The sequence below is a fragment of the Cricetulus griseus genome, chromosome 3, assembly GCF_003668045.3.
Source record: "Cricetulus griseus strain 17A/GY chromosome 3, alternate assembly CriGri-PICRH-1.0, whole genome shotgun sequence".
Taxonomy (NCBI): domain Eukaryota; kingdom Metazoa; phylum Chordata; class Mammalia; order Rodentia; family Cricetidae; genus Cricetulus; species Cricetulus griseus.
In genome coordinates this window covers 28378390-28403481 of record NC_048596.1, presented here as the reverse complement: position 1 = coordinate 28403481, position 25092 = coordinate 28378390, and the positions used below count along the sequence as shown (strand labels likewise).

The window sequence follows — 25092 nt, the reverse complement described above, 5'->3', positions numbered from 1 at the left end:
ACAAGGTTGTGTTATGTAGCCCAGGCTAGCCTTCAACTTGAGATCATCCCCTTCCCCCTCTTAAGTGGCAAGAGTATAGTTGTGCCACTAGACTTTATCTTTTAGTTGACAAAAGAAGTAAAAGTCTGTCCCATCTATAACTTCCCATTTTTACTTGTCACTGAATTTGTTTTTGCTGTATTTTCATGATCACAAAAATGTATGCGCGCCTGTATTTAGAAGAACATAAGGTAATTAATAAAGCATGAAATTAAAGACATTTAGGAAACCGAGGCATTAGAAAATATAATCTTGGAAAGAATGTTAAAATGAGTTTGGTTTAAATAATATTGACGAGAAAGTTAGGAAGAATAAATTTATGTAGTATGGCGCTGATGGATTGGCAGCTTGATTCTAAATGTTTCTACCTTTATATTATAAGAGGTCATACTCTTTGAGATACATTGGTTCAATTTTACATACAAAAATAAAAGGTTGAATGGCACAAGCAGATCACTTGGCATATACCCAGCTGGTCTCTCTACATTTAAGAGATTTAATTTTTTAAGCTTGTACCCACCTAGGCTGATAATGTAATAAAACAATATACAAAGTAGATGCTTCAAGTAAGATACAGGATGAAGGCAATAAATCAGCTTAAAAGGCAACATTCCTAGGTGTTGCTCAAATTATAACCTTGAATTATTTCTTAATAAAGGTACTTCATTTTCCCATTTCACTCAGCTCAAGGAATTCTGGCTGAGGGATTTTAAAAGATAATCACAAGAAATAGTCTCAAAATGCTACAGGCCTTCAGAGCACAATGAGTGTTTCCATCAATTCCCACACATGCATCGCATGTGTGAGGTTGGGATATGACCAGAGGGGATACTGTGCTTCAACGGGGAATCAGATTATCCACCGTTCATTCACCATTCGCCTCACTGGAACTCGGACAACCTAACCAAGCAACGGAGAAGACTCCTTGGGCATGCTGAGTCTTTATCCTGTGAGTGTAGACTTCACTGATCCTGCACAGAGGGAAAGACTCATTAGTGCAAAACTGCAATTCTTTCAGGGAACGTTTCCACAATAAGAAACCTTTGTCATGCTGCCTTTGCGGTTTGATGGGTTAAAACGTGAGAGCTGTCTGTGCACCTGTGGTTACTGTTCTTTGCTTTCTGCTGCTGATGCAGTGTGACCAGCTGATTAAATCCCTGCTTCCATGACTTCCCCACTATGATGGACTGCACCCCGAACTGTGAGCCAAAATAACCCCTCCCTTATTTAAGTTCATTTGCTACGGCATTTTATCACAACAACAGGAAAAAAAACCTAAGATAGCATGTGTTATTTACATGTCAGTTAATAAATTTATTATATATCAGTTAAAAAACTCATGAAGCCTGTTCACAGTGGAGGGGTACAATGCCATTCTCCATTATGTGGTACCAAATCTTTCCGGAGACAGAAAGTTACCTCATCAGTGTTGGGAAGCAGGAGAAGAGAGTCCTCCTTGCAGGCTTTAAAGGGACCCAAATGCCAGATATGCACTGAGCATCATGAGGTGCTCTCTTCCAGTCACGAAGACTAGTAATGGTACATGACAAGTTTTGCTTGTTTACAATAGTCATCTTCTAGCAGGAGAGCAATACAAAAAGGAATCTTAAACTCAAATTGAAATGCTTCTTGCATAAAAATGAGAGTACAGAGAATAGCCTGGTTACTTTTTGTTCTTGGAAATGAACAAATTTTGAGAATTTATATTAAAATTGAGACTAAAGAAGAAGTTTTAAAAAATGATTCCAATCTCCAAACTAAAAAGCACTTTTAGAAGTTAAAGTGAAAAGAGAAAATACAAAGAGTCAACTGGAGTTTAAACACAACCAAGATGTGGGAACAGGAAATCAGAAAGAACAACAAATGTGTTACTAGGAGTTAGGACTAAAGGGGAGAGACAAGAGATGGCAATGGAGGAAAAGACAAAATATCACGTTTTCTTTCACACACAGACTGTAGACATGGGTAAACACATATATGTATATGTTACTAGAATGTATAAAAGGGACTTTTGCTTGGTAAGACAGGGAACTAGAAAAAATGGAGGAGATAGGATGGAGAAGGCAGTAACAGGGCCAACAAAAGCTATGCAGTGATACATATATGTGGCATTATCATGATGACACCTTTGGTTTGCAAGCTACTTAAAAAGTTAATACAGAAAGCAAAATTTGAACTGAATTGTGTTGGTAAAATGTGATCTAGATGTTGCATTAAAATCTGTCAAATGACCTCATTGATTTTGGGCTGTTCAATTAGCTTTTGTGTATGTATGTGTTTGTGCACATGTGGTCATACATGTACATGTGTGGTCAAAACAATCTTGGGTGTTGGTCTCTAGGTGTCTTCTGCCTTTTTAGTTTGCTAGATGAAAGAAAGTACTTCAACATCAATAGGAAAGCCTAATGATAACACTAAGAACCCAAGAAAGCAAATAATTTTTGATTGAAAACATGGTTCTGCTTATAATTCTAATTGCCAAGTTCTGCCTAAATGAAAGAGTTGTCTTGCAAAAGCGATAAAAACATTTAGCTTTCCATTTGTAGGCTATCGTAATAGAGATCCCTACAGTGAGAGTCTGAACAAGATGAGCTCTTGGTTAAATCTCTTGGTTAAGCCTTTGAACGTTTTTAAAGGTACCTAAGAAAATTAGTGCATGATAGTGCCTCAGATTTCTTATTTGGAAAGATATTAATTGAATGAGGGGTAAGAGACTTGAGTTCTTGAATATTAAAAAACAAAACAAACAAAAAACACATGGGAAAAGACAGAGATCAGTGCTAGTCAGGAAGGCAGAAATAAAACCCTTTCTGTATGCAACTTGTGTCATGGGGATTTCAAGGTTGCCATCTTCAATACAACTTAGCTTGCCCAGGATGGTAGGCTGTCACCTTTGACCTACAGTGACACAATTGTAAAAGACTCTGGTAAGGAATCCTGGGTCTGTTCAGTAAACCCTCCATCCAGCAACTATTGTCTTGTTCAAAGAAAATGATAGTCTTGCAACCAACTCACTGGAGTTGAATCATCTAAGGCTATCTGTAAGTAGCAATTTTACCTTACAAGCAATATCTGACCTCTTGATTTTTAGGAGCCCTGCCATCTGTCAGATGATTGTAACTACTTTCGTTCTCATAAAACTCTGTATGTGTTACCTTTCCACCTTTTACTGGAGTTGGGTTCTCTCACTCTCTCGGAATTTTGCCATATAGGTCTGGCTTGATGGCCATGAGTTTACTGTTTTTGAGTTGAAATCTTACTTTTTCTTTGTATTTCAGTTTTTTTTTCAGTGTGGGTTGCTGTTTGAAAATTCTATAAAGGTTATCTTGTTATGCATTTTTTTTTTTTTTACTTTTTTGTGTGTGGTGTGAGAGTGTATGTGTTAGTTTGGGAGTAGGTGTGAGCATGTGTGTGTGTGAGCATTGTGTGTGAGCATGTGTGTGTGTGTGTGTGTGTGTGTGTGTGTGTGTGCACATGAACACACGCGCACACGTGTGGAGACAAGATGTGGATGGCAGGGTGTTTTGCAATCACTGACACCTTAGTTTTTGAGACACAGTCTTTCCTTAAACCTGGAACACATCAGGTGGCCTGACTGGTCAGGCAGCAAGCTCCCAGGTCCAGCTGTCTCACCTCTCAGCACTGCAATTGCTGGTGTGTGCAGAAGTACTCGGCATCAGGTGTGGGTGCTGGGGATGTGACCTTAGGGCCTCACATTTGTGCAGCAATACCTCTTTTTTTATAAATTAACCAATGTCTTCCATAGTCTTATTTATTCTATTTTCCCCTAGTTTGGAAGTTTACATGTTTATTTACAACTGCAAAAGATATTGGTACACATATTATCTTTAAAGTCAAAAGCAAGGCAACATCCATATTTACCCTTTTCTGAATGATATCAGAATCCATAATACTTGAGCTCAGCTCTAGTTTGTGTGTTCCCATCATCCAGGATTAGTTTTACTCTTTAGCTTCGTCCACCACCACCAGCTCGTTCATATTCATCCAAGCTTCTTTGGTGTATAGCAGATCTCCCATGAGGCTTATTTTCTCTTTCCAAAGTATCTTATTTTAAAGTTCCTTAAATGATGCCCCACCCCCTGAAGGTAATCACTCCCAGGTTCTGATTTCACAGAACAGTCACCATCCTCATTTGTGAAATATGAGTTTTGTTGGCATATAACAATAAACACAGTGTTGTCACTATTCTTTTAAAGATGATTCCAGTGTAGGTTAGCTTCTAGAAATCAATCTTTAATTTGACTTCAGGCCATTGCATGTAATTTTTCTTTTATGGCCTTGTTTTGCAGTTTGCCTCAGATCTCCAGAAGTTTGAATTTTGCTTACTTTTCTGTGAACTCATTGGGTTTTCAGAACACAAAGCCTCAGCTTTATCTTCAGCTTCTGCTTATCCCAGTGTTTTCTTCTTCTTGTCCTTCCTATTTGATTCTCATGGGAATCCAACTAAATACATTTGAGACCCTCATCCCATCCTCATGTCTTCTATTTTAAATCTGTCCTATTTTGATCTCTCTATGCTAAGTTCTAAATATATTTTGCTTCTGATTTATTCATCAGTTCACCAGTTTCCCCATATCTGTTTATTTTTGTGTTTAATTTGTGCTTTGAGTTTCAAACTTACACTACTTTTCATTGGCAAAAATTTTATTTGAGTCCTTTTGAATCTCCATGATCAATTTTGTCAGTCTCTTTCTCCTCAGGCATACCACTAGTGCTCTTTCATTTCTTTAAGCATATTTAATAGGTTATTTTATATCATAGGATAGGCTATTCCTACATGTTCAGGTTTTATAAAATTGGTTATAATTTAAAATTATAATTTAAATAATTAAATAAATTAAAATTATTTTGGATGACTACTGACCAAGGAGGTGTATGTCTTTGTATGCTTTAATGGACCTATATGTAATATATACTTCCATGTTTACATGTTATGTATACACACATTCACACACATATCATTTTGATGGAGGTTCCTAGGAATTTTATCTTACAATTTCTTTGAGGTCTGAGCTTAAAGCATTCCTTCACAATCTTTTATCTCTGCTAGATAACTGTGGGTAATACTGTCTATGACCATGTTAACTAGATTTATGAAGTATGCTGGCAGAATGAATTCTGGCACCAAATCTGCCTGTGGGTAAATCTGTGGTTTTGGCATCTCAGGGAAGACTTTTCTTTCTTTCTTTCTTTTTTTCTTCCTTCCTTCCTTCCTTCCTTCCTTCCTTCCTTCCTTCCTTCCTTTCTTTCTTTCTTTCTTTTCCTGTGTTTTTCCATTCTACTTGAAGACAGGCACACATTGCAGCTGTGTTGTTCTGACAGACAGCACATATCAGATACAGAGAAACTCTTAAAGACCTAAAAGTGGAGGACTCAAGCTAGAAGCCTTTAAATCACAAAATAAAGAAAGCAATTGCTATGGAAAAGAAATCATATCAAAACCTATTCAGCCAAAAGAAAATGAATGCCAACCAAGAAACACAAAGGAAACTGAAAACACAGACACTATGTTAATTAAGAGGAAAACCCTGACCCCAACTTCAGGACCTGCTGTTTTACTGGTAATTTTTATTTCCAGTGACAAAATGTTGATTTCATGCACACCCACACCACATATACCACATTTACAGATCTAAGTACATGTACCAAAATATAGACCATCCTTCCATAGGACTATAGGGAAAATTCATGATGTTCACAAGTCAGGCAGGAGGCTGAAGCAGAAAGCCTGGAAGTTCAAGGCAGGTCCAGGAGACTAAACCAGACTCTGTCTCTCATTAAGATGAGTGTATTGTTCAGTAGCAGAGTTCTTGCCTAGAGTGAGATCACCAAGGCTGAACAAATTGCATCAAGAACCACACAGATTTTCCAATGACTTATCTACCATAATATATCATGTTGATAGGTACAATTAACTGAAGTGTGATGATTTCAATTTCAATGGAGATATTCATTGCCATTTAATAGAAATTTATGAGAAATACAAGAGAACATGAAAGAGTAGACTTTATCAAAATGAGATAGAATTTTTGTTTACTTTTTAATTGAATTTTAAAATGAAATAATGTAGACTCATGGTAACATTAAAAACAAAGATTTTTGAAACAACAATAGTATTTAACATTGCTCTGGTCATTGCAATAAGATAAAAATGAACAAGTAACTTATAAGTAAGAAGGGAAAATTATCTGATTAAAAAAGCGAACTACATAAAAACTGACTAAAACATCTCAATAATAAGATGATTTCTCTATATTTAAGGACAGTTATTCAGAAAACAAATGAATTAATTCTATAATATCACTTGGGTGTTGACAACTAGGCCTAAAGGGAAAATTTAATAATGATAGCATATGATTTTTCTTTTCTGAAAAAAATCAAATGAAGACTTTGTGATGTTTAAATATGTTATACAAGCCACAATAATTAAAAGGCTTGGTATTATTTGGTAATAATAGTCAGTTAATGAGAATGGCTAGCTCCCAGCCTGTATTGATGCTATAATGTAGTCATAGAAACCCAAAGGGATGTGAAAGAGAGCATTTACTATTACCTGGAAACTGGATGCATGGGAAAATAACCCTACAGTCTCTTTCTACTCCTTGTCATTGCTGATTCCCTGTTCTGAAATCTATGTGGCATGTTCATTCTTAGGTCCCACAGGATTCCTGTCCCCACATTTTCTCTCTTTGCACTAAAAGCTGAAATTCTCATTCACATGCAAATGAATCAAAGATTTTTTTTTTATCTGGTAGATTTTATTTTTTTGTCAATGGCAAGGGACAGAAATTGGGTTCCCCAAAAGCCAGCTCTGAATTTCACGTCTGAGAGACAAGCAGAGGACTAGAGCCAATTAGGGAACAGCAGACATAGCTGTGGACCAAGGGAAAAGGAAATAGGTGAAAATGACTCTCTTTTTTCACTGGTAAAAGCAGATGGGCACATGTGTGTTCAGTACAGTGTCTGGCAGCATAAGACACATGGGAGAGGCATGCAGGAGGATACATTTCGGTGATGAAGAGACAACCCATGTACAGCGTTGTTGCAGAACTGTTATGCACCAAATGGAATTGCATTGGTGGTATGAGTGTATATGGCTTGGGAAAAACATCTGTGTGAACTTGTCTGAAGCACTACAAAGCAAGCCAAGAGTCACACATTGGTAATTTTCCCTCTCGCCACTCGAGTGGAACTGTCAGCCATCCTCATCCTCTTGCTGGAAGTGCTTTTCTTAACAATGCAGCTCTCTTCTATTCAACCCAGGGACCCAGCACCAACTCTAACAGAGAGGAAGCCAATCATATCTGTAAACTCCACTTAAGCTCTATTTTCTATTTGATGAGAGAATGATGGTGGTGGGGGAGGAGGAGAAAGACAGGGACTCCAGCAGACTGACACATGTTCTGAGGCCTCTCTCTCTCTCTCTCCTTCCTCACTTTCCCAGCAGGCCAAAATAATGTGCATATAGCATTCTCTCTTGGCATCCTGTACCTTGGCAACATGCTGTTGTTCTGTGCCTACTGTTGGTCCAAATCAGGAACAGAGGGAACACTTCCATGGTTTATTTACTTTAAAAAGTATCAACCAAATACTAAAATTTGGCTCACTCTCCCTAAGTCATGTCCCAGACAAGTTCAGTGCTTCCAACTTTGTCTACTGCAGGGATTTCTATGGCAAGTATTTATATCAATCCGACATAAGCTCATGGTTTTAACAGAAGTGTTAAGTTCAGGGAATAAGCACTTCTCTGAAGGACTAGGCATAGAGAAGATGGCTTCACGGGCTTCCTCTTTACCTGTTTCATTTTGTTCCACTATCTTTTGGGAGAAAATAGTGATTGTTTCCTTCCATGTTGCTTCTCTAGAGGTAGAATCTGTTCATATTAATCAGTAACAGCTGATTAATTAATTAATTAATTAATTAATTAATTAAGTAAGTTTAAATGTCCAGTAAAAACAGAAGAAGAGAGAGGAGTGGGCAGCTTCATTTGGGAGACAAATGTCACAATTTCCAAAGAAGTGATAGGAGAAAGAAAATGGCTCCCCAAACAATTTTAACATAAATGAATAGGGAAATCACATTCTTGTCAGCAGGCAATCAGACACGAAGATTACTTGAGAAATCTTTACTTCTCTTTTAAAGATAAAATGCCTAAAGATGTTTTAAAGATAAAATATCATGAAAGGGGAAATGATAAGACTTGAAATGGCAGTCTTTTAAATTACAGGAAATACAGCTGGCATTTACTGGCATTTTGCTCCCTTTCCTAAAGAAGTTTGTATCTAACATTTAGTAGGAAACTATGCCATACCATCTAAGACTTACAGAAAATCCTTAACTATAGTCTTCTATCTTTTTTTCCTCTTTTTTGTATTAGTTCAAATTAGAAACAAGCTTGCTTCACATATCAAATAGTCTTCTATCTTAAGAAATAATATATGGTTCATTTAGCATAGACACCTTGGGTCCTTCTTTCCTCTGTCCAGATCTGAGGGACATTAGTTGAAACTGCATTAGAAATAATTGTTTCCACATTCGTTGGCAGAGTGACTCAGCTGGCCATGATGTTTCTGTGTCTCCAACTGGGTATTCAATATTATGCACTGATACTAGAGAAAACAACAGCAAAATTGTTTAGGCAGACATATTTTTGAAATGACATTGTTAAGCAAATCAAAGTGTCTAATAAGATTGTGAGTACAAGAAGATAGGATAGGATTGACTTTGTTTTTAAACTGCTTTTGTCTAAGTGATAACACTATGAAAAGTTATCCAAATATGGTCAATAGGGAAAAGCGGTAAGTCACTTTCTGTCTCAAGACCTGACAGCTCCATTATCCAATAATAGCTATGCTTCTCAGTGGTTCCTCAGGTTCCCTTTCAGAACTATTCTACACTTGAGCCTGAATACTTACTCATAGTATTAAAGTGGAAATTAAGCCAGCTAAAGCGATGGTTTTTGAACTGGATTTGTATACTTTAAAAATATTACAGAACTTCCTATCAGTTCATTGCCATCTATGTAGTTTAATAATATTGGGATTACCAGAGTTTACTATTTTAATCTTTTACAGATGGACATTTTTTTTCACAGCTTGATACTCTTACAAACAGTTTTGTAATGAACATGTTTATTCTTCCAGAGACTGAATGTCTGTCCCAAAATTTGTACACTGAAATCTAAACTCCAGCATGGTGGTATTGGGAGGTGTGACTGTAGTGGGGTGAAGAGGTCACAGAGCAGAGCCTGTGAGTGGCCTCAGTGCCCTTATAAAGGAATGAGAATGAGGAGATATGACAGTGTCTAGATGGGAAGTGAGTCATTGTCACATATTCAAGTGTCTTGTGTCTTGATCTCACACTTCTCAGCCTGCACAACTAGAAGCAATTTGTTATTAATAAATCATGTGCAAATCTAGGACAGTTTGTCACAGGAGTCAAAATAAACTAATTCCTATCTCTTTCTTGTACTTTTGTTTAGCTACCTGTCCGGCAAATTCCCTAGAAGGAGAATTGTTGAATCAAGGAATAGTAAACACACTGGGATTGGAGAGATGGCTCAGTGGTTAAGAACACTGGCTGCTTTCCCAGAGGACCTGAGTTCGGTTCCCATCATCTGCATGGCAACCAACAATTCTAAGAAACCTGTAACTCAAGTTCAAGTATCACCAGGCACATGATACACAGACAGACAACCAAACAAATGAATAAAAAGTAGAGAAAGTTTAAAAAGAAACATTAGAAGTATTCAGACACAGCTGGCTGACTTCCTTCACATTGGAACTCTCCATGTTGCCACATTCTTCCTAGTCTTAGTCCTCTTGCTCACATGCCTGGTGCATTTATTTTAGTTATAGTTCAGCTGGTTACTTCTGAATAGTGTTTTCACATGTGAACTGAAGTTGCACACTTTCCCCCAGTGATCTATCTTTTTTGTGTCTTGGTGACAAAGTCCAGGGTTACTGTGCAGATTAAAACCATGTAAAGTGAGAAGTTTGGGGTTAGTCACAAAGTAAATGCTCAAAACAAATGAATAAATGAACAAACAACAGCCCCGCTTTATCAAGCTGGACTCTCTTCATTTCAGAGAACTGGAATTACTGAGGTGGTATTGATCATTCCTTACTTCATACTGGGCACTGATAAATATAAGGAGAAGGTATTCTCCGACAACGTTTATTGCATTGTGTGAAAATATCTATTTGTCTTTTCTGTAGACTGAGAAGTACATGAGTTTACAGGTCAGGCCCTATTTGTTTTACATTTTTTGTTGGTATTGTAGTTGAAGTCTTCATTTAATTGAGTTGGTTGCACTTGGCAATTGGGACTTAATACAACACGAATCTATCCACAGCTCAACAATGTACAAGGGTAATGTCCAGCCTCCCAAAACATCTTGCAACTTTTTCTATATAGTTTTCCATTCATATATTTATATTTCCTGTCCCAAAGGAATAAATTACAAATCACTAAAATAACATCTTAGCATTTTAAGTTACATAATCAATTAGTTCATCTAAGGTAATAACTAGGTAAAATTTTTAACAATTTATATTGAAATAAAGCACTCACAATGGGATGGCTTGAAAGAAAATGTCTCCCAAGTGGAGTGGTACTCCTAGGGGCTGTGGTCTTGTTGGAGTAGGTGTGGTCTTGTTGGAGGAAGTGTGTCACTGTGGAGAGAGACTTGGGGTCTCATAGACACTCAAGATACTGCCCAGTGTCTCAGACAACTTCCTATTACCTGCAAGATATAGGACTCCCAGGTACTTCTCCAGCACCATGTCTGTCTGCAAGCCACCTCGCGTCCCACCGTGGTGATAATGGACTGAACCTCTGAACTGTAAGCAAGCCATCCCAATTAAATGTTTTCCTTTATAAGAGTTGCCATGGTCATGGTGTCTCTTCACAGCAATAAAAACCCGAAGACACACAATCATCTTTAAATTCCCTCTAAAGATTATTTTTGTATAGCAAAAGTATCGAAACACCTGTTTTTAAAACATGTCACATCTGGCAGTGATTTGCACACTTAGAGCATAAGCTCCCACATGCAGAATACTCAGGAAGGCTGGTGCACCAATCTGTGGGATCCAGCTGTTCTAAACAATTCTTCACATAAAGGTGACCCATTGGATTTAGGAGTTTGTAAATCGAGGTTCACGTGCTAAGGGAGTGGGATGCGGTGGTAATACAGATTACAACTGTCTGGAGGAACTTCACCTGGGGTCTGTGGTGGAGTTTACTCAGTGTCCTTCACCAACATCCAGACCTCACCAGGAGTTAATTTTCTGTAATTAAAGAAAGTTCTTCATAAACTGGGTCGATCTTTGGTTCAGTGCTTTTCATTTCTTTTATGTTTGAGAATTTTCGTTGTTGTTTTACATTGATATTTTATGGTTTATATTTTCTATTTCTGATACCTATATCAGGATGTAGCAAAATTTGTTGACTGCATAGATAATCAATGAATGAAGAAGGGGTAATTCAGCTCTCATCTTCTATGGAGTATGGATAGATAAAGCAAACTTTCTCCATCTACCGAGTAATCAGTACAGATCGGCAACACTGAGTTCAGTCCATAGCACCAAATGCTTGCAGCCAAACAGTCACAGGCCCTGTGCCACACATGGCCCTCAGGAGCTTTTCCATCACTGGGAAGGAAAGATCAGCTTTTAAAAAACTGCAATGCAAATTACACCATTTTCTACTTCCTTTTCATCTCTCCAAACCCTACCAAGTTTGCTGTCTTTCAAATTCATGGCCTCTTTTTCATTAACTGTTGCTACATGGATATATATATATATATATATATATATATATATATATATATTCCAAAATATATCCATGGAATATATATATATTCCAAAAGCTAGCATACCTACTAATTTCTCTTCTGTAAAAATTTTTTTTAAGGATCTTTAACTTGTTTATTCTAGGTCAGCAAACACTAACAAATCTGTAGATGTATGCACTGGCCAATTTAAATAAAGGCTTCCACAAGGGGAGTTTTTAAACTAAGGCACATGTATATTTGTTATCCAAAGCTACATATGTTTGGATAGATTATGTTTAACAAGGCACATGGATATCCTCTAAACAGCTCTGTATACGGCAATCATTCTGATGGGCATTTGGTTAACTATAAACATGTTGGAAAACCCCACACGATGAAATGAAATAAAGTTCAGACTTCCAGTTTGAGAAGAAGTTTTCCTGAAGTGCTCATGTAAGAAAATGTACACAAAATTGGGAAACAATTTTACAGTAAATAATGGAAAAAGATCCACAGAGAGTGTAACCAGCTAAAAAAGTAAATGGCAACATTCTCCGGTAATTCAGCCTCCTGGAATAATAAACATACTATTTCCATTACATCTGTGAGTGCTGGAGAAAGGTGTGGTAAAGGAGCAGGAGAATGGATATAGGGGCTGGGTTGGAACACTGGGGATGATTTTCTACAGATAACTGGACATCTGCAAGCTCTATTGCTGAGTAGCAATTTGTTGGAGATAAAACATTCTATCTCAGGGGGAAGTTCTTTAAGACCCAAAATGTTCTAAAGGGAACAGAACATTTATTCATTCCATTCTGTAGGAAGTTTCTTAAAAATCAGAAAGCAAACAATTCAAAAACTTCAGGAAGTCCCTGAAACTGATCAGATACACCATGCAGGCAGTCAGGACTGATGAGAGGCACCCTCAAATCAGCTGAGTTGTCCAGCAGAGGCTCAGATAGACTGAGCTGCCTGGAGGAGACACTTTATAACCTGTTGAACTACCTGCAAGTTGTGAGCTACAGCTCTTGTGAGCTGTCACCTATTCTGGGGAAGGCTTTTGGTGACACAACTGCCTTGAACCATTTCTGCTCCTTAAGTAACATTTTACCCATTTCCTTAAGTAACCCTAAATGAAACTCATTGGTCCACCCAGTTGGACTTTAGTGGCATCCTTACTTTGATTTGACATTTTCCCTTATCTTTGGTGAGTAGACTTTTGTTCACATCACCTCAGGGGTAGTGTCACATGACACCCATGATATAAGATATAAGATCAAGGCATTCAATAGTTGCTTACAGAACTCACTGCTAAGCTTGGACGTTTTTTGTTTTCTACTATAGAAAGCATAACCTTTTCCTTTCCCTCATTGTGTCTCCCTTTTTAGACATGGCCAAAGTCCTACACCTACTGGTCCTGACATGCTAGACATTCTCTCTCTTGAGATCACAGGTCTCTGCACCGCCCAGATGTTCACTGCTGGGTCTGATTGTCTCCTCTATCCCTGGCAGCACTGCTTTCTCCTTTCCCCTTGTCCACTTTTCTCCTCCCAGTAGCTGCTGAGAGACCTAGTTTGTCACATTGTTTTCTCTCTCACATTCCAATAAAATTATCCTTGAGTTTCCTTCTAAGGCAATTTCAACTTCTTTCATCTGTGAGACTAATGGCCCGCTCTTGAAGAGACCCTGTAATCTCCAGTAACATCCCCTCTTGGTCTGATTTTTATTTATGTTTTTTAGCACATTGTATTAGATCTGAAGGTTTTCTTGAGGAAGCCTGAGACTTCCTCTTCTGGGCCTCATTTTCTTCATGTGTAAAGTAAAGGGATTTAAAAAGCAGCCCAGTCTCTTAAGATGCCTTCGGCTCTAACTTTCTAGAAGTCTCTGAAATGAGGTCTGCAGTTTCTTTATCTATTGCTCTGTTAGTAGACATGTGGATTATTTTCAGTAATAAAGAGATATTTGTAGGAAAATAGATGCAACCAGGGATAATCATATTAAGTAAATCGAGTCAGCCTCAGAAGGACAGATGTTTCATGCTTTCTCTTGTTGGTCTTGGATTTTATATAGATACATAAAACAGTATATGTAATATTGCAATAAAGTAGAATTGAAACTGTCTAGGGAATAAGGGGGACTAAGAGGCATGGATATTAAGAAAAGGGGAGGTGATGAAGTACAGGAGGATAAGCACAAAGCATATTGTATACTTTTATGAAAATGTTTTATGTAACTCAGTACCATATAACATCTATGCCAGTGAAATGCATATGCACTATCGCGCACGCGACACACACACACACACACACACACACACACACACACACACACACACACACACACACAAGTTTAATGAGGCTCCATCTGTGATGACAGTTTTGAGCAGGGAAACTTATCTTTTTTCTGACTGCTCTATGATGTCCCCAGGGTGGAGACTTCTGGTCCATGGGGACAACATGATGAAAATGCTTTCATCTAAGCTCTCTCAGTCCTTGAGTTTTCCTTGTGGCTTTCATCTTAACCTGAAGAACACTTCTGAGATCAAATGAACTACTTTGCAGTATGGTGGGAAAAGCACTACATTATTTCTGCAGTCCTTGGTTTATTTCCAGCACTTTAATTACCTAGGATAGTTGTTGATAAACTATAGATACTTGATTTATGTGCTAAAATTAATAAAAAATTCACAAGTATCACAGTTCTATGTAAAGCCATGCATAAAAACAATAACTTAATTAGTACACACAGGATTGGGGACCGTTTAATTTTTGAAGATTTACACAGGTAAATTCAAATTTACTTCTAAAAATATTACTCTACGTCATATATATTAAGGTTTAAGTGGTTTTGTGTGAGGGAATTCTGGGCCTCTTGAGAGTTTGAATAACAAATTCTTTTCATGATTTGTGTCATGAAGCCCAGTGTAATTCATAGGAGAACTTAGGCTTCTAGAATCTTCATTTCCAGGGCTCTCCATTCTGGGATGGTGATGAGACTGGGATAAGACGGTAGTAACAGAGGTGTGTACTGAGTATTTGATGAACCCAAATCTGAGAGAAGGGTGGAAGGAGCAAGTGATTACAAAGAAAACTGGTGTCTGTGGTGGTTTGGTAGTTTGAATGTAATTAGCCCTCTTAAGCACGTAGTGAGGTGTGGCTTGTTGGAGTGGGTATGGCCTTATTAGAGGAAGTATGTCACTGGTGGAGTGGGCTTTGAGGCTTCCATGCTCAGGATACCACTCAGTGTCTTAAATGACTTCCGTTTTCCTGTAAGGTGTAGATTTCTCCAGTAACATGTCTGCCTGCATGCCAGCATGTCCCGCCATGATGATAATGGATTAAACCTCTGAAACTGTAAGCCATCACCTCAATTAAATGTTTTCCTTTATAAGAGTTGCCATAATCATGGTGTCTCTTCACAACAATAGAAACCCTAACTAAGACAGTGTCATACATTGATCATTTAGGGAATGAGCTTTAAAATTCACATTTTCATTAAACAAATGATAGAAAATAGAGATTAGAGAAATATTAAAGAGAAGTGTCCAGTTTCTATATTTTAGTTAATCTCAGTATGCTATAGGGTAGGTGGTGGGGCATTAAGCCTCCATGGGGAGTTTTCATTAGGTACTATGGGACAAAATTTTTATCTTTACCAGAAAAGAATATACTGGAGACAAAGCTCAAGCTGATGTAGTGTTTTAACTTTATTTCTTTACTTTAGCTTTCTCAATAATAATAATAATAATAATAATAATAATAATAATAATAATAATAATAATAGAGCTGTTATAAGGATTAAATGAAATAAAGCATCTAAAAAGCTTAGCACGCTGATTGGTTCAGAGACTAATTCTAATAAGATAATGACTATGAATAAAGAGTGAGCAACATCTCTCTCTCTCTGTGTAAGTGTGTGTGTGTGTGTGTGTGTGTGTGTGTGTGTGTGTGTGTGTGTTGTGCTTGGGCACATGAGTCTGTGTGCAGGCATGTGGGGTCCAGATGCCAGCATTGGTGTTATTCCTTAGGTACTCTCAACCTTGAAATTTTGAGACAGGGTCTCAAGGGGCCAGAAACTAGGATTTGCCTTTCCATGTAGACTCAGCACTAGGATTACAAGTGCATACAACCACATACAAATAGTTTTTCTAAAGGTGGTTTCTGGGGATCAAACTCAGGTCTTCATACTTTCAAGGCAAGCATCTTAACAACAGAGGAATCTCCTCCATCTTTGTGTTTTTCAAAAAGAGAATGCTTCATTGAGACATTGTTACTTTGATTCCACAAACATTTCATTGTATAGAATTTAAAATATATATTCTCAAAATTCTATCAAAATAAAAGGGAAAATCAGATGGGATATTATTAGGATTAGGTTTACATGGAATTTGAGTTTTTAAATCTCTAAATAGGGATATACCCAAATGTTCCTTGTTAAATATAAGCACTAGCAGTATAGAATCTTGGCTATCTTTTGCACTTAGACACCCAGAACAAGGTCCAGCCTATAGCCACAGAGTAATAAAGACTCAATAAGCATATATGTGTGATGAATTCTAAATCTGAGGGAAGGGTGGAGGGAGCAAGTGAAATTAGAAAGAACATTGGTGTCTGTGGTTTTTTGGTAATTTGAATGTAACTAGCCCCCATGAGCTCATTGCAAGTAGGAGTGTGGCTTTGTTGGGTATAACCTTATTTTTTTTTTGTGTGTGTGTGGGGTGGTTTTGAGACAGGTTTTCTCTGTGGCTTTGGAGGTTGTCCTGGAACTAGCTCTTGTAGACCAGGCTGGTCTTGAACTAACAGAGATCTGCCTCCCTCTGCCTCCCGAGTGCTGGGCTTAAAGGCATGCGTCACCACAACCTGGTGGGTATAGCCTTGTTATAGGAAGTGTGTCACTAAAAGAACACAAACATAGCTGGGCAGTGGCTGTGTACATCTTTAATCCCAGCACTTGTGAGGCAGAGGCAGGCAGATCTCTGTGAGTTCGAGGCCAGCCTGATCTACATAGTGAGTGCCAGGATAGGCTCCAAAGCTACACAGAGAAACCATGTCAAAAAACAAAACAAAACAAAAAACTCAACAACAAAAACAACAACAACAACAAAAACCCACACAGATTCCTATTCTTATAAAGAGAATTTCTCTAATGGCTTATGGATGCTGATGTTTAACTTAAAAAATGACATATAATTCTTTAAAAAATAATTAGATTGTTATAGCCCACATAATAAACCATGGTCATAACATGGAATAAAATTTAAAATGATAATTTTGCTCTATTATATTAAAGGTCTTTGTAGAAAAGGATATGAGAGTTTTGTGAGAGTAAGACACTAATAATCTAATATATAACCAATACTAAGCCAATATATGGGTTTACAGTACCCTCTAATAGCCAATTTTGTTTAAGACTTGGAAGTATCTTTAGACTAATTTTTGCATCTTCCAGAAGATGCAAACTTTATTAAACAATCCCATGTTCTAGGCGCAGTTCCCTCTATTTGGTAGTAAGTTGGAGCCATCTTTTGATCAGTGGACTATGAGGAGGAGAAAAGTGCTTTCCACCTAGGCCAAGACTGATGAAAGTGGTTGAATTATCTGCTTCTTACTTCCACTCACCCCAATTTTCTGGGCTTATATTTCAGTGGCAGAGAACCAGCTGGAGCAGTTTCGCCCAGCCTCTATCAGAATACATAAACCTCACTCAGGGTTCTAACTCCCAAGGCCTTTGTATAATTTTAAAATTTTGGGAAATGCCCATCAATTACTCTGACTAGTATTCAAGCACACAATGATGGGGGAAGTACTTCTGTGTATGTTTATCTTTTTCATTGTTAAATAAAATACTGTTTGGCCAATGAGACAGCAAGTAGACAGGACTAGGAGTCAAAGAGGATTCTGGGAAATGTAGTAGAGAAGTGCTGATCCAGGCAGGAAGTGACATAGCAAGGAGACTCATATTTAAGCAAAGGAGAAACAGGAAGGGCCCTCTTTTCCCCTCGGCTCCTGTTCCAGTGGCACGATGTGATCCGCCAGCTAGGAGGGACGCCAATAAGGCATCCGATAAGATAAGTCTTATAAAATATATAGGTTTATGATAATTGAGACTGAGCTAACAGATGAGACTCCCAGTCATTGGCCAAGCAGCTTTATAACTAATACAAGTCTGTCTGTGTATTCATTTGGGCCTAACTCAGGCAGGTGGCTGGCGTAAAGCTCACACGTGGCGGTGGGGCGGTGGGGCTCAGGCGGATTTTGGCAGAAAGATTTATCGTAACAACACAACTTTAAAAATGATGTATTTTCCTAGCTCCCTCTCCCCTCCCCACATGCTCCCAATTTGGAGATCTTGTCACTTTCCCCTTCTCCGGGGGACCATATATGTCTCTCTTAGAGTCCTCCTTGTTGCCTAACTTCTCTAGTGGTGTGGATTGTAGGCTGGTAATCTTTTAGAAGGGGAGAAGAGGAGGAGTGAGGAGGACATGAGGGAGCAGGAAGGTTGTGTAGGGGGAAGAACAGAGGAGAGCAAATAGATCAGAGAGGGAGCCAGTATAGGTTTACAGAGAATTCGGGCACTAGGGAAATGTACAGAGATCTACAAGGATGACACTAACTTAGCATCTAAGCAACAGTGGAGAGGCTACCTTAAATTCCCTCCCCTGATAATGAGATGGATGACTGACTTATATGCCATCCTAGAGCCTTCACCCAGCAACTGATGGAAGTAGGAGCAGATATCCACAGCTAAACACTGAATTGAACTGGAATCCAGTTGCAGAGAAGGAGGAGTGATGAGCAAAGTGGACAAGACCAGGCTGGTGAAACAACAGGAACAGCTGACCTGAACAAGTGGGAGCTCTTGGCTCCCAGACTGATCATTGGGAAACCAGCATGGAACTGATCCAGACCCCATGAATGTGGGTGTCAGTGAGGAGGCCTCAGAAATCTATGGGGCCTCTTGTAGTAGATCAGTACTTATCCCTAGCATAGGAATGGACTTTGGGAGCCCATTCCATATAGAGGGATACTCCCTGAGCCTAGACACATGGGGGAGGGTCTAGGTTCTATACCAAAGGATATGACAGACTCTGAAGAACCCCCATGGAAGACTCACTCCCCCCTTGGGGAGCAGAAAGGGTATGGGATAGGTAGGGTGTTAGTCAGGGGAAGGGGAGGAGGGGCGGGAGAGGAAACCGGTATTAACATGTAAAACAATCTTGTTTCTAATTTAAATAAAAAATGGAGAAAAAAGATGTATTTTGAGGAAGAATGGACCTCAAGGAATGACTTTTATACTTCATATCTGAGATAACCAAGTAGCATCTTTTTGTTTTTCTCTCTCATTCTTTGAATTTCATAATTAACTAGAAGTTGACTCACATGCTATGGAGAACATACTGGATGTAAAGCATCAACTCAAGTCACTATAAGTGGATGCAAGGCTGAATCATAGGTACACATATATTATTATCCTAGCTACCCTCTGTAGCTGTGATAAAATATCCCAACAAAACAAACTGAAGGGAAGAAGGGCTTACTTTGACTCACATTCCAAGGGACACTGGCAGGGAAGTCAAGACGGTGTGAAGACTGCATCTTTGTGCTCAACTCCCCCCCCCCCTCCTTTTTATTTCTCAAGACAGGGTTTCTTTGTATAGTCTTGGCTGTCCTGGAACTAGCTCTGTAGATCAGGCTTGCCCCAAACTCACAGAGCTCCACCTGCCTCTGCCTTCCAAGTGCTAGAATTAAAGACTGGAAAGGGACCAAGTATAGGGCTGTTTGTAGGTAGCATGGAAGAACAGTTGGGGGTCTTAAAATAAAAATAAAGCAATTTTCAGAAATATTTATAATTTCTACCTTTGTCCATGGCTGGAATATTTTTTTCTAGGATCAATTCCTTGAAAACTTCCATAGATTCTGCTCATTTTTTAAAAAACCACATTTAGTCAGATTGTATACATTTCTGGGTCTGTTTAAGAGAAGTTTTGTACTTTGGCTAAGACCTCCCAAGCTTTATGAAAACATCTATTTATCCTGGGACAACAGGAGATTTTCAGCCCGTTACAGCTTTTACTTGCGCTGCCAAAAGGAAAAACAAGAAGTTTGCAATAGTCTTTTAACTGGACCTTCTCAGGTCCCTAGGGCAGAGGGCTTATTCGAGCTCACTTTTGGATTTTAGGCTCTAATTAGCTGGGGTTCTCTTTTCACAGTGTGTACAAAAGCCCAGGTTTTCTATGATGACAGTCAACTAAAATGCTCCATCTTCCTCAATACTTAGCGATGCTATGAAGTCACCTCTCATTGTGCAGTGATATTCTGTCCTACTCAGCACTATGTCCTATATGGAATTTTGTGTGGTAAGTCATGTTATGATTGTTCTGTTTCTTTTCCTGAATCAGGCAAGATTTCCTCCTTGAGTCAGTGAACTGGTTTGCCTCCGAGAATAGCATGGTGTCACTGTATTAGTTTCATGGTTGGGCTCGGCTTTAGATCTTTCACTGTTCAAAAGGACTCTGCAAAAGGATGACATATAGCTCTTGGATAGAGTTGACCAAAAGATTTGCTTTAGTTCATTTGATTCATTACAGTGAAGATTTTGCTTTGATGTCATAAAATTTTGAATTTTAAAATCTGAGGCCAATCAGATGGTGATATATTTAAGCTAGTGCTCTGATGTCCCTGTCCCCCTTTGCAGAGGAAATCAACCCAGGCCAGGGTGGACGTTCTTATCTCCTTTTCTAATAGGATGGATGGGATTATCCTCCCTCTTACATTTTGACTTAAAACGTATTAAAGATTATATCTGGGTACTTGGGCATGAATCAAAGAAAAAAATTCTTCAACCCTGAGAAGCCACTATTATGAAAATAAGGGGAAAAGGAAACAAACAGTAATTTTGATTTTAATAAAACAGAGAATTAGGCTCAATTGACCTCAGGTTTCAAATGACCTTCCTGACCCTGCTAAGTAGGGTAAGGACATGAAACAACAGCAGCAAATGATTCACTAGTAATACGTAGAATAGAAACACATTTCAGTGAGTAAGAATCTATATTTTAATTTCAAGGATGCTACATTATTAAAACTATGAATTTGAAATATATTATACTAAAGAATTCCCTTAGTCTCACAGATCAGTTATAAATATTAATGGTATTTCAACAGATTCTTATGTTTAATATTCATTCATATTATGCAGGGAATTCAACATCCTATATAGTACATGTGAATCACTTTAATTATATAAGTGAGCACATACATGAAGTCTAAAGGGAGATTCACCACCATTAAAAATACAAAGGTCTGCACAGGATCTCAGAGAGTACACCAAATCTTCTCCACTCACTTAATAACAAGAAAGTCATCAGTAATAACGTAAAAACTCTTTAGGCTGAATTGAATCAATACTGTTAAAAGTGGCAAAAAGATGGACTAGTGATTCTGGACAGTTAAAAATGCTAAGTGATATAAAGCTTTTATAAAACTTAGTGAAGTGATTTCCTGTGGAGGGACTCCAAGTAGTGAGACTTGGCACTTGCTCTTGAAATAGTCTTAATCTTTGGAGTCAGTTTTCATCAGATGGTGTCCTTTTCTCATCATCTTAAAAGCTGGTCTTACTGAAAAGGGATCTGAGCTTCCATAAACAGCAAGAACCCTGTAGTGGTATATTGTTTATAACTTATTAAAGCCACTGAAGATCAGAGAAGCAAAGTAGCCAAGCCAGTAGATCTTACCTCTACCAATCTGAAATGGCAACCATGTCTCCACAAATCTCAGGGGCAAAAGCTCTGAGTTCCTGTCTCCTCCTCCTTATATTCCTTTCTCTGCCCAGCCATATCACTCCTGTCTCCACCTCCCTAGTGCTGGGATTGTGTGAGCTGTTTCTTTCAGGACTGGATAAATTGAACAGTGATCTGTCTACCTCTTAATTGTGAGTCCTGGGATTAAAGGTGTGTGCCACCACTGCCTAGTTTCTATAGTATGGCTGCTTTACTATTTTGTCTCATTCTACAATGAGTATGCTTATATAAATGATAGACTAATAGCATAAATACATTGTTTATGACATTATAAAAATAGCATTTACTATGAACATTTCTGGTGCTGTACCAGGGGACTTGTATATAGTATTTTATTCAACCCTTATAACATTTTAGAGAGACAATATACTTTTAATACAGCACTCTGAAACTCAGGAAACAGGGTTGCAGAGCTCTTAGTTGAGTCACATGAAGATGCTGGCATTGAACTGATTTTACTCTAGAGTAAATGCTGAATTACAACCTAAAGGTAGGATTGTATATTGCAAAGACCATTGCACTATGCTTTGTAACACTGGTACTTGACCACTTATGAATTAGACAATAAAGAGTTCACCTACCAACACTGGATTAAACATGAACTCATTTGTAAAGGATTACTATCTGTAGAGGTTTGAATGAGAATGGTACCCAGAGGCCTACATATTTGAATGCTTAGTCCCCATTTGGTGAACTGTTGGGTAAGGAATAGGTGGTGTGGCCTTCTTGGAGGACGAGTGTCATGGGAGTGGGCTTTGAGGATCAAAAGACCATTCCAGCTCTAGTCTCTGTTTCTGTCTCTCTCTCCCCTCTCCTCTCCCTACTGCTTGAGAATTAGGATGGAAATCTCTCAACTACTGCTCCAGCACCATGACTGTCTGTCTTCCACCATGATCTTCACGGACTAACACTCTAAAATTGTAAGCAAGCCCTCAATTAAATGCTTTCTTCTATAAGATTTGCCTTAGTGGTGGTGTCTCTTCATAGCAGTGGAACAGTAACTAAGACACTATCCAGGATAACATTTTAATATGATTTTGATATTCCAACAGAAAACTGCTAAAGTAAAGCAGGGAAATGTCAACTTTAGTGAGTTTATCACATATTTTCTAAGTTAACAATCTCAGCTGGAGCACAGTTGTTTTTTCAACCAAATATTAAAAAGAAATATCTTTCACAAAGAGAACAGCAGGATTCTTTGAAGTGTAACTTTGTAAATTAAAGTCTATGTTACAGGGCACCATTGGAAGCAGATGTGTATTCCTCAGGGACCTTGGGAAAATGCTTATTGAGAATACCTCTCTGAGAAAAAGCTTCAATAAAACTTCCAGATCTCACTGGTAATACCTCATAGTCCAGTAGTGCCAGTATTCTAGTCACTAAATATTCTAGTCCCTAAAAGGAAGCTTTATTCACTTCTGCCAGAGATTCATATGTCTTCTTCAGTGGCCTTCAGATCTAGCAATTTAATGGAGAGTTCATTCATTTCTATAATTTAAGGGTAACAATAGCAGGTTCCTTGTTTGCCTTAGGGATAAACAATTCACTGCCCAGCCATTTCTTTTCCTGGCCAGATAAGTGGATGACTAGTGCTAAGTTACACATTCTCAAGTATTATTTCAGGGCCAAGCAAGGGCTCTTCAGACCTGCATATGAGATATGTCTGTCTCAGAAAATATTTGCTAAGCACTGGGTACTCAACCCTATGATCCCAATGCTGATAATGTCTACCTCTTATTTTCAGTATTGATCAAGATAAGAAGGACTAGTGAATATTAGCATGTATGATGAGAGATGGTTCATATTTGCACTGAAGGACAGAACCTCTAATTTTGGTGAGAGCAGCATGCTCTTAGCCCATGAGACATTTAGACTGATCTGAGGAGAAATTCTTGACAGTAAGGGAAGTGATGAAATTGTTTTCTGAAGGGCATCTAGGTAAAGGATTGATTCCCTACCTTCTGAATAGTGTTGTCATGGTCACAGATAAAAATGGACCACAATGAAGACTTGTCAAGCTTTCATCCAGCTGAAGCCTTTGCTATTTCCCAGGACCTGAGGCTCACAAGCTGTCTGAGTTTTACACAATTCTACAATACAGTTCTCAACTTGCAAAGGTTTTGAGATGCCTCCAGAATGATGAAAACCAGGCTCTTGTCTGGGAAGCTGAGCAGCACACATTATTTTGAGCCCTGGCTTACAGCTCACAGAGCTGACAGCCTCAGTTCAGAGTGCAATAAGGACCTAACTTGAAGATCTTTCAAAACAGCCCAGTCTTATAGACACAGCCATCGTTCAGTTTCTATCTCTCCTAAAAACTGACACTGTTGCAGGTATTACCAAAACCTCGACTAGAGCTTTCTGTATTAGATTCCACAGGATGAATTCTATCTTAATTCAAAGTAAGGTTCTTGCCCAGATGTGAGGGTAGCCATATTACTTCAGCTGACAGGAGATTCTGCAAAGGAGCCCACTTAAGCATTCCTACCTAATTTTAGCCAAGACATTGCAAAAACTGCCTGGGCTTTAACTTATTACACCAGCCTTCCTTTGAGCAAAAAAGAAGCGAGGATATGAAATAATTGCTCAGATTAGAATCATCTTGAGACAGGGGGAAGTTATGGGAAGGTTGCAGAGTAACTTACACAACAAACAACTTAAAACTTAAATCCCTTAGGCTCATCCTTTGTTTTCTCACCTAAAAGAATTACTTGGTATGTGATGACAAAAGCTTCTAAGTATTCTTTTAAAAACCCATAATGTTTACACTCTATATTTTATAGGTCCTTACATAGCTTTCCACTTATTAGAATTCTCAGTGAACCAAGACAAATGGTGCCTTTTACCCTCAGAACCTTCCATTTGGCCACTTCATGAAACTATATTGGGAACTCTGGTATCGTCAGTTCTTTGTGCAGTGACTGGCACAAAGAAAGCATTCAAAACTCAATTAGTGCATATTTGTCTAATTGAATAATTTGAAAATGGAAAACATGTATGTAACTAAAAAAATCTTGGACTTTAACCTAGCTGAAAGAAACTCTCTCTCTCTCTCTCTCTCTCTCTCTCTCTCTCTGTGTGTGTGTGTGTGTGTGTGTGTGTGTGTGTGTGTGTGTGGGTGTGTGTGTTGTGGGTGTGCCACAGCATAGACACAAAGACACAGACACACACACACACACACACACACACATCCTAGTAATATACTTCATATTTTAGACTATTTTTGATGCATACATTTAGTTGCTTTAGCTGATTCTCTCTTTCCAACCCTGGCACCAATTATCACACTGAAACGAATTGCTTGGCAAGTGGGTGGACAAGTGTTATTTTAGATGTAATCTCCTGTTGAGGACAGATTGACAGGACAACCAGAGGCTAAAAGGGGTCTGTTGTTTAGTCTGACTTTGTATGCAAATGTTCTCCTTACAAAATAGGCTGAGTTATTTCATTCTCTAAT

General features: G+C 38.4%; 1 protein-coding gene across 5 annotated transcripts in view; it reads right to left on the bottom strand.

Moving 5' to 3' along the window:
- The window catches only part of LOC100759343 (renalase), a 273231-nt gene that overhangs the window by 49583 nt on the left and 198556 nt on the right, over nucleotides 1-25092 (bottom strand). The gene's annotated exons all lie outside the window — the stretch shown is intronic.